Below are 8,712 nucleotides of genomic sequence, written 5' to 3'. Positions count from 1 at the left end.
GAGACTTGACCAGTATATTATAACTAGTAGTTATAATTGTGTGTATTTGATGTTTTATTTAGTTTGATTCATTGTTAACTCTCGTGTTGACAGAGTCCTTTATTATATTGTTAAATACCCATTTTTGAAATATAGGTAATTTGTTGATTAAATGCAACAGGAGATAATCCACCACACCTCATGCAGATGATCAGAGAGCAATTCTCCATAATTGATGTCTGCCCAGCTATCACCCAGTAGACTGATGACTATAGGAATAAGCCACATGGGGACCCAACTAACTGGAACCTTCAAATGATTGGATTTTTTCCCCTTGATCTTTTGTTTGATGAAGAAGAAACAATGCTGGGACACCTGAGTGGCTGAGTTGGTTAAGTGTCTGACTCTTGATCTTGGCTTGGGTCATGATTTCAGGGTCGTGGGACCAAGTCCTGAGTGAGGCTCCATACTCAGCAAATAGTCTGCTTGGGATTCTCTCACTCCCTCTCCCGCTCCCCCTCCCCCTGCTTGCTCTCTCTCTATCTCTCTCAAATAAATAAATTAAAAAAGAAAAAGAAACAATGCTAAGATGGTAACCAATAAGAGGAATTTTTTTGAGTTCTTGAGCATGATTTTGGATCAGTATATATTAAGTCCAGTTTCCCACTCACCTCCATCTATAGTTCTGCTTAGTGAAAACTGTTATTGCTAAGAATGACATTGGAAAATACCAGCCTTTAAATAAATACCAATTCTGTTTTCAGTATTACTCTTATAAAGTGGACAAGCACATTGAGAAACATTTTTTAATTATAAGAATTGAGGCAAAAGAGTTTTCTATATAACTTAGTTCATTTTATTGAAACCACAGTTTTACTTATCATTATTGAGGTAGTTAAGTTTGTGTATGGAGATGTGCTCTGTGACCTGATATTTTTCTCAAGGTCTCTAAGAATGGCAAAATCTCTAAACAGGCCTATCAAAGAGATCCGTCATCAAAGCTCAGTATAAAGAAGGGGCGCCTGGGTGGCTGAGTAGGTTAAGTGACAGACTCTTGACTTTGGCTCAGGTCATGATCTCAGGGTTATGATCTCAGGATCGTGAGATTGAACCCCATGGGGAGTTTCGCAGTGGGCTCCGTGCTAAGTTGGGTGTCTGCTTCTTGTCCTCTGCCCTTTCCCCGGCTCTCTATCTCCCTCCAAAATAAGTAAATAGATCTTTAAAAAAAAAAAAAAACTCAATTCAAAGAATACCTCTACAACGAAATGAATCAGAGTTATAGTAAAGACTGCAGGAGTTTGGAAGGGGAGTTGAATGCTACAGGTATTATAAGGCCAGGAACTGTGTTTGCCTTGTTCAAGGCTACATGTCTAACCCGTTGCATACAGTAGGCACTTGGGTGAGTTTGTCAAATATTTCCTATTACGAGGATCTTCATATAGATTATAGCTTTTGAATTAGGCATTTACAGATGAGTTGAATTTCTACCGCTGAAGAGAAGAGGGAAGACCATCCAGGTGGTGGAAAGCATGTGAAACAATGCTAAGGGGGAAAGAAAAGGGCGGGATAAAATACTGTACAGAGTTGGATGAAGTCATTTAATAGATTATCCTTATGTTTTATCCCATGCTTAGACTTGGTGATGGTTTGAGAGAAAGACGTTTTATGTTTGTGCTTTTATTCTTTCACATATCATTCTCACTCCCCGCTCCCAACACACACACTGTGGATTCAGAGAAAGAGCATTGCTTATTGATAAGGGTCAGCATGGGTTTTAGCCTTCAAGCATTCTGAACAAAAATGATAACTGGGCACATTCACTCTAGGGTGCAGAGCTAAAAGAAAGCTTTGCAGGATTCCAGAAGTATTTCATTTGACAGCATGTCTTCACTTTTATTCAAGATGAAACCTTGGCTAAATCTCATTATTTTGCTACTTCAAATCCGTAAAGAATTTACTTGAAGTGCCCTGAAGAACACTAGCGTGCTGATTGTTAGGACAGCTGGGTTAGTGCATGAGGTCACCGGTCCTATATCCCCTGCGGAAATGCCGTCCCAAATGCATCATTTTGCTGAGTGTCCCTGCTCAGTGCCAATGCTGGTTTGCCTTCTGAATAGGCGTGCTTCCTCAAAATTACCATTCAGCTGACCCCACGGCACCCCACACATTACATGTTTAGTGATGTTGCTCCAGTTCCCCGGCTGCAGAAAAGAGACGCCTTAGAAAAGGAGGAAGTTTACCACTGAAGGGAAATGGGAAGTGTTTATTTTCTGTCTCTTGTCAGAAGCTCAAGGCCAGACACACACTTCAGGGCCCAGTGCACTGAACATGCACATACACATGGACATTGGGGTGGGTGTGGAGAATCCAAGGGGAATGTGGGACCATAAAGAGACTGGAAGATAAGAGTTCTGTGTCATGAAAGAGCTTTAATTTGTTGCAAGGGAAATGCCAAGCTTCACATAAAGGAGGATTTTGGAAAGATTAGAAGTACTGGGGCTGAGGGTTCCTAAAGAATGTTGTAAAATTTCCCTTTCAAATACAATGGGTTCTCACCTTTCTGAGCTGGGCTAAGTTAGCACTGTCTTTCCTGAAAACGGAGCAATAATTCAAATGCCCACTGAAGACATCTGCACAGTGGCCAGGTCTGTGTGACGGCTTCATAGCATTCAAACATAGATAGAGCGATTCTGCAAATCAAGGGCCCTGCCAGACTTCTTTTCTCTAATTCTTTCCTGGGCTTGACAGTGAATATTTGGGTTTGCTGAAATAGAAAGGAAAAAAAGTGTAATTCAGAAGAACAGTTAGCCAGTGATATGAGCACCTTGAATGTTTAACTGAGCATCAGTTACTTATCAGTAATTCAAACACCATTCTCTACATGACTAAAACTTTAGCAATATTTTATGTAATCTCTGGCCATGAGAAAGATAGGCAGTGTGTGTGTGTGTGTGTGTGTGTACCGGAAAAAACATAAAGAAAATAAAAGGTTTTTTTTTAAGTCAATGGCTAAATATTTAATTTTAAAGCATAAAGTCTTAATGGAATTTGATGTCAGGGGCTGGAGGAGAATAACAAATATTTTGAACCTGTGTCTACTTTAGAATTACTTATTATCGGGCGCCTGGGTGGCTCAGTTGGTTAAGCGACTGCCTTCGGCTCAGGTCATGATCCTGGAGTCCCGGGATCGAGTCCCACATCGGGCTCCCTGCTCAGCAGGGGGTCTGCTTCTCCCTCTGCCCTCTTCCCTCTCGTGCTCTGTCTCTCATTCTCTCTCTCTCAAATAAATAAATAAAATCTTTAAAAAAAATTTAAAAAAATTTAAAAAAAGATAGAATTACTTATTATCATTATTATTTTTATGAACTCCACTTACTAAAAAATTGAAGCAGCTCACATTCATTCAACAAACACTACTGAATGCCTCACATGCTCTTCCACTTGCCTAAATTTTTTGAAACTAGGTACCGAGTATCACATCAGTTAAAATTCATCATGGCACGTACAGTGACTGTGATTACTAACAGGGGACAATTCTCACTTGGTCTCTTAAGTTTCTGTGTTATCTTGCAAATGGAGGTACAGAATGCCTTTCTTCTGGATTATCTTTTTAAGGATGTTTATATAGCTCCCAGTCTTGGAAGAGAAAAATCTTATTTCCTTCAGGAGGAATAGGCCAGCATGCTTATTGCCCAGTATAAAAGATTTGAGTTCTCTAAGCTCAGGGTTCTTCTCTGAAACACAACTGACTGCAGATACAAGTGTGTGGTTTTCTTCAAGTTTTGTTGTGGGAATTGGGGCTTGAGGAGTGGGTGCAAATGCTGATGCTCTCTGCCTGTGAGTAATCCCGTGAGTAATGAATAGCGCTAGGACTGTAGGTAATAAACAGTCCTGTATCTCTGGCGCTGCAGTCTTGGGCTTTAGCCAACAGTCATAAAGTGTGCAGATAAATTCTTAGTTTGCATGTAGGATAAAATTTCAGGCTCTTCACAAATCTGGTCAATTGCTTTGAGTATTTACATTTTATTCAGACAAATACTTGAGAAAAACTAGTACTTTCTTAAGGTAAAAGATCTCTCTTGGTCTTTAATTTTCTGTTGAATTTAAACTGAAAAACTTGCCCAGGGAAAAGGAGTAAAGGAGATTGTAAAAGAAGGAAGAGGTAAAATGAGGTGATAGAAATACCAAAAGTAGTGAAAAAAGAAAAACAAGACAAAGAAAAGAGGACATAGATATCAAACATTTGTATGTGTTTAGACAATTTTTAAATCTGGGGTTCATCCAACGTCTGTGCTGCTAGACATACTTTTGTTGAAAATATAGAGAAGCTATGGGACACCTGGGTGGCTCAGTCGGTCGAGTGCCCACTTGATTTTGGCTCTGGTTGTGATCTTGGGGTCCTGGGTCAAGCCTCGGGCTCCGTACTCAGTGGGGAGTCTGCTTGTCCCTCTTTTTCTGCACCCTACCCCCGCTTGCCATGCACACAAGGGCATGCGCACTCTCTCCCTCAAATAAATAAATAAGATCTTTAAAAAATGAAAATATAGAGAAGCTAGTTTATCAAGAGAAAGGTGGCTTACTATTTTTCATCCATTTTTAAATTGCAAATTTTTATTTGCAATTCAAAAATGGAGAAAGCGGTGAGTAACTCATTTAAAATGTAAGCTGTTGAAAGATGAAGGAAGTGGCATTTTTCTGGTGTCCAAATCATGTGATGCTTGTCCTAAATACTGCTGCATTCGCCACTTGGAAGAGAAGACTAATCCTATTTGGAATATGCCATTATGTAGTGTGTAACTTCTTACTATTTCTTAATTACAGAGGTATCAGTAAAAACTGCACAATCAGCTATTTAAATATTTGATACCTTTGAAAACCCATATCTCTTCATCTATTAGGCAAAACGGATTTATCTATAAGATCCTATTCATTTCATTAAATGAAAATAAAGATAAAATAAAGTGGAATGGGCTGAAAAAATCACAGCCTAAGTCAGTGAGTCATTTTTAATGAGAATAAATATTGGATAAACATAATGCAATGTGACTGATTAAAAAATACTGTATAGAGTGATTTTTAAAAATCATGATGGAAATAAGGCTGTTTCCTCTTAAAAGAAAAGCATCACTGATTTCCTAATCAACCGAGAACACCCACAGGGGTAATTACAAGCCACTCTTTTCATTAAACATGGTCTGCAAAATCCATCTAAATCAAGTAATCACCCTGTTGATTAAAAAACAAAAAAACAAATCACTAAAATAATCTGATACATTCCTTATAGAGGAAATATGAGATGATCTGAGAATATCATATGTGGTGGAGGAATTAATAATACATCCAAAATTCTCTTCTCAAAATCTTTGAGTTGTGTCCAAAATGGTAGAACAATCTGATTTTCAATTTTATAAATTTGTGGTTGCTTCTCACCTGGTGTTCTTAGTTCTCTCTTCAGAGTTGCTGTATTTCTTGGCGGTGCAGGATGCGAAGAAAAAAAAAAGCCAGGAAGCTTGTGATCTATTTGGGAAGTAAGGCCAAAAATAAAAGGCAAAATAAAGATTTAGGTAATAGGACAAGTTAATGCTAGAAGGAATGTCATTAGATAGGATGTGATGAATTGCCAAAGAATTTTACAAATGGTAATTGCTGGAAATCAAGTAGGGGAAACTGCACTAGACTAGGGTGGTCCGAAAAGACATCCAGGACCAAATGGGATTTGATCCAGGCCTGAAGGATGAAATATGGCTCAATGAAGAGGGCAAAGATGAAGACTGATTGGCAAACTACCATTGGGCCAAATCTGACCTCCAGACTGTTTTTGTACACCTTGAACCAAGAATGGATTGTGCATTTTTAGATGTTGAGAAAAACAAAGAATGATACTTCATAACACTGAAAATTATATGAAATTTAAATGTCAGCATCCATAAATAAATGTTATTGGCACACAGCCACTCTCTATTTGTTGATATATTTGGCTGTTTTTGTGCTAAGATGGCAGAGTTGAGGAGTTAAAACAGACAATGGCCCACAAAATCTGAAACATTCACTGTCTAGATCTTTACTGACAAAGTTTGCTGAATCCTGGGGTCAGAGACTACTAGGCAATAATGGTGGAAAGAGATGTTGGCTGGCCTGTAATAAACCAAGCTGTGGAGATAAAGAGGAACTGAAGGTTTTACTTATAGGAGGAAGCCACACTGTCTGTTTCTTAAACATATCACCTGAGCTTGCAAATGTTTGTTAAATCAACAAATGAACAAAATTTTTCAGATTTCTAAGTGCTCTGTTGCTTTCTAGTTTTTTTTTTTTTTTTTTTTTTAAGATTTTATTTATCCATTTAAGAGAGGGAGAGAGAGAGGGAGAAGAGAGAGAGCATGAGCAGGGTGAGGCAGACTTCCCGTTGAGCAGGAATCCTGATGTGGGGTCGATCCCAGGTTTCCCAGGATCATGATCCAAGCTGAAGGCAGATGCCCAACCAACTGAACCACCCAGGCACCCTCTACTTGTTGCTCTTGAAAAGAAGGAATGGTTTTTCTATATGGGATGTGGCCCTTGACTCTCTTGGTTTGTCCCTCCTAACTTCACAGTGATGTGCTGTGAGCAGCTCTCACGGATTTTGACAGTGTTGGACACAAAACAATACCTTGTGTTTGGGAGCTTCTCTAAGAGTTTATTTAGATAACTTCTCCTTACACCATTCTTTTTTGGATTGCATGACGTTGCTCTTCTCCTACCTTTCCTACAATAGCCAGACATAGCTACAGAAAAAGTGAGGGTTTGTATTAACACAAGGAATTAACACACACAAAAAAATCCTAGCTCTTTCCAGAGGGTTTGTGAGAGCCCAATCATTAGAGAAAAAAATGGTTCAGGCAAAACAAACTGCAGAAGGAGGCTAACTGTGAGACCCCGTCCTGTGGGTGTTCCCATCAGATTCACCATGGATGCATTTCAAATACTAGATTTCCACTCTAATATTTTAAGACAGTATGTCATCAAACCTCACTAAGAGGTGAAATCTAAGAAGAGTGTACAGAAACACACATGGGAAGAACCTCACAATAAAAAGAAAACAAACTCTAAGAAACATGGTTAAGAAATATCAGACTCAATTAATAATGGAGCCTTCAATGGCCTTAGAGAAATCCAATACAAATCAAATTCCAACTACCTGCCAGTGCTTCCAGCCATATTTACTTTCAGTTGATTATATTTTTAAAAGATCTTAGGGGGGAATTGTTTAAGAAAAATAAATCTGGTTAAAACCTAGAACATTAAAGAACATTAATTTCAGATTTTTTCTTAATTAAAAACAGATTTTTTTTTTTCCTTTTTGGTTCATTTGAAAAAAAAATTGAGAAAAGATAAGAACTTCCAATAGGAAGAGTAGAGCTGAGATGAAGTTGAGAGAGAACATTAAGGGAGAAGGAGAAAATATATAGTATTTTAAAAATGCAGTCCTAAAGCATGCATAACTTGTTTTGGAGTTCATCCCAGATAAGTATGAGTATAGTCAGGGATAATGATGAATTCTGGATTAGAATTGTGTAGAGCTTTGAAAAAGCAGTAAGTTCAAGTCTTGAGAATGTAAAACGGATGACATTTTAGAATGATCTGCTATTCAAAATAGAGGGAAATGAAGCTTAACCCACATGTCAATATATTCTCATATATCTAAAAGAGCACATTCATAGACATACTTGGACACAGATATCAATATAGACAAGCACATGGACACTGACAGGATAGGCATGTGCTTTAGGATATGAAAAAGTTCTTAGGTCATTGCACTGTAATAGTGCAATGGTTTCTAGGAAAAAAAACATTTCCTATTCTGGCTCAGAATGTAAAAAAAAAAAATGACTTTCCCATAACATTGTATAATGGATCTTCCAGTCACACTCTCCTATGGAAGCATAATTTATGTAGTGGATGACAAGAAGAGTTTTATGATATCTGGAATTCATTTAAAATCTTTAGATGGGAAAAATTGAGATCCAATTAAAACCTTAATAAATGACTCTGTGTTGAATATAAATATATTAAATTAATATGTGTGCAAGATGAAATTGGAAAAGTTATGGGAGTCTTCATTTTAATTCTATTTCTATCAGGAAACTGTATAACTCTGAGAATTACTTCGTAATGGGGCTGTTTACAATGAAGCAAAACTGAATTTAAATAGGACATTTTAGCCCGTGACTGGTCGTAACTCATGAGGTCTCAGCCTTAAAGCATGTTGAGGTCTCAGCCTTAAAGCATGTTGAGATCTCATTGGTGAAAGGCCTGTGAGGAGAGGGAAGATGGACCAATTGGAGCCAAGAAGGACCCTAGGGAGACCCAGGTCGCGATAAGACCAACCCCCAACTATCTTGACATGAAGGGAAGCGAGGGCAGGCAGGTTGCTATATGGCAGGCTCCATTTTGTAGGTGAGATACAATAATGAGAGTCTTTGGTGGGAGGTAGTTCGCATGGGCAGAAGGTGTTAACAGCTTGGTTGTATGGGAGATCTGGATGGGATGTACAGTGTCTTTGTTAAAGGACCCAGGGGCTGAGGGCTGATAGATACAAAGTGAGTGTACCTAACCTGTACACTCAGATAGACAGAGAATGTTTATCTTCTACGTATTTACGTACTTGCCCATAGGTTTTGTATCCTAGTATGTATCTTAGGGGGAATATATACTTACCCTAGGTTTTCTGACTACTAAACTTAAGAGAAGAGACTA

Source organism: Mirounga angustirostris, unplaced genomic scaffold, assembly GCF_029215605.1.
Source record: "Mirounga angustirostris isolate CCGP_5_RB_7025 unplaced genomic scaffold, mMirAng1.0.hap1 SCAF_4, whole genome shotgun sequence".
Lineage (NCBI taxonomy): Eukaryota > Metazoa > Chordata > Mammalia > Carnivora > Phocidae > Mirounga > Mirounga angustirostris.
This window is presented reverse-complemented; position numbering follows the sequence as displayed.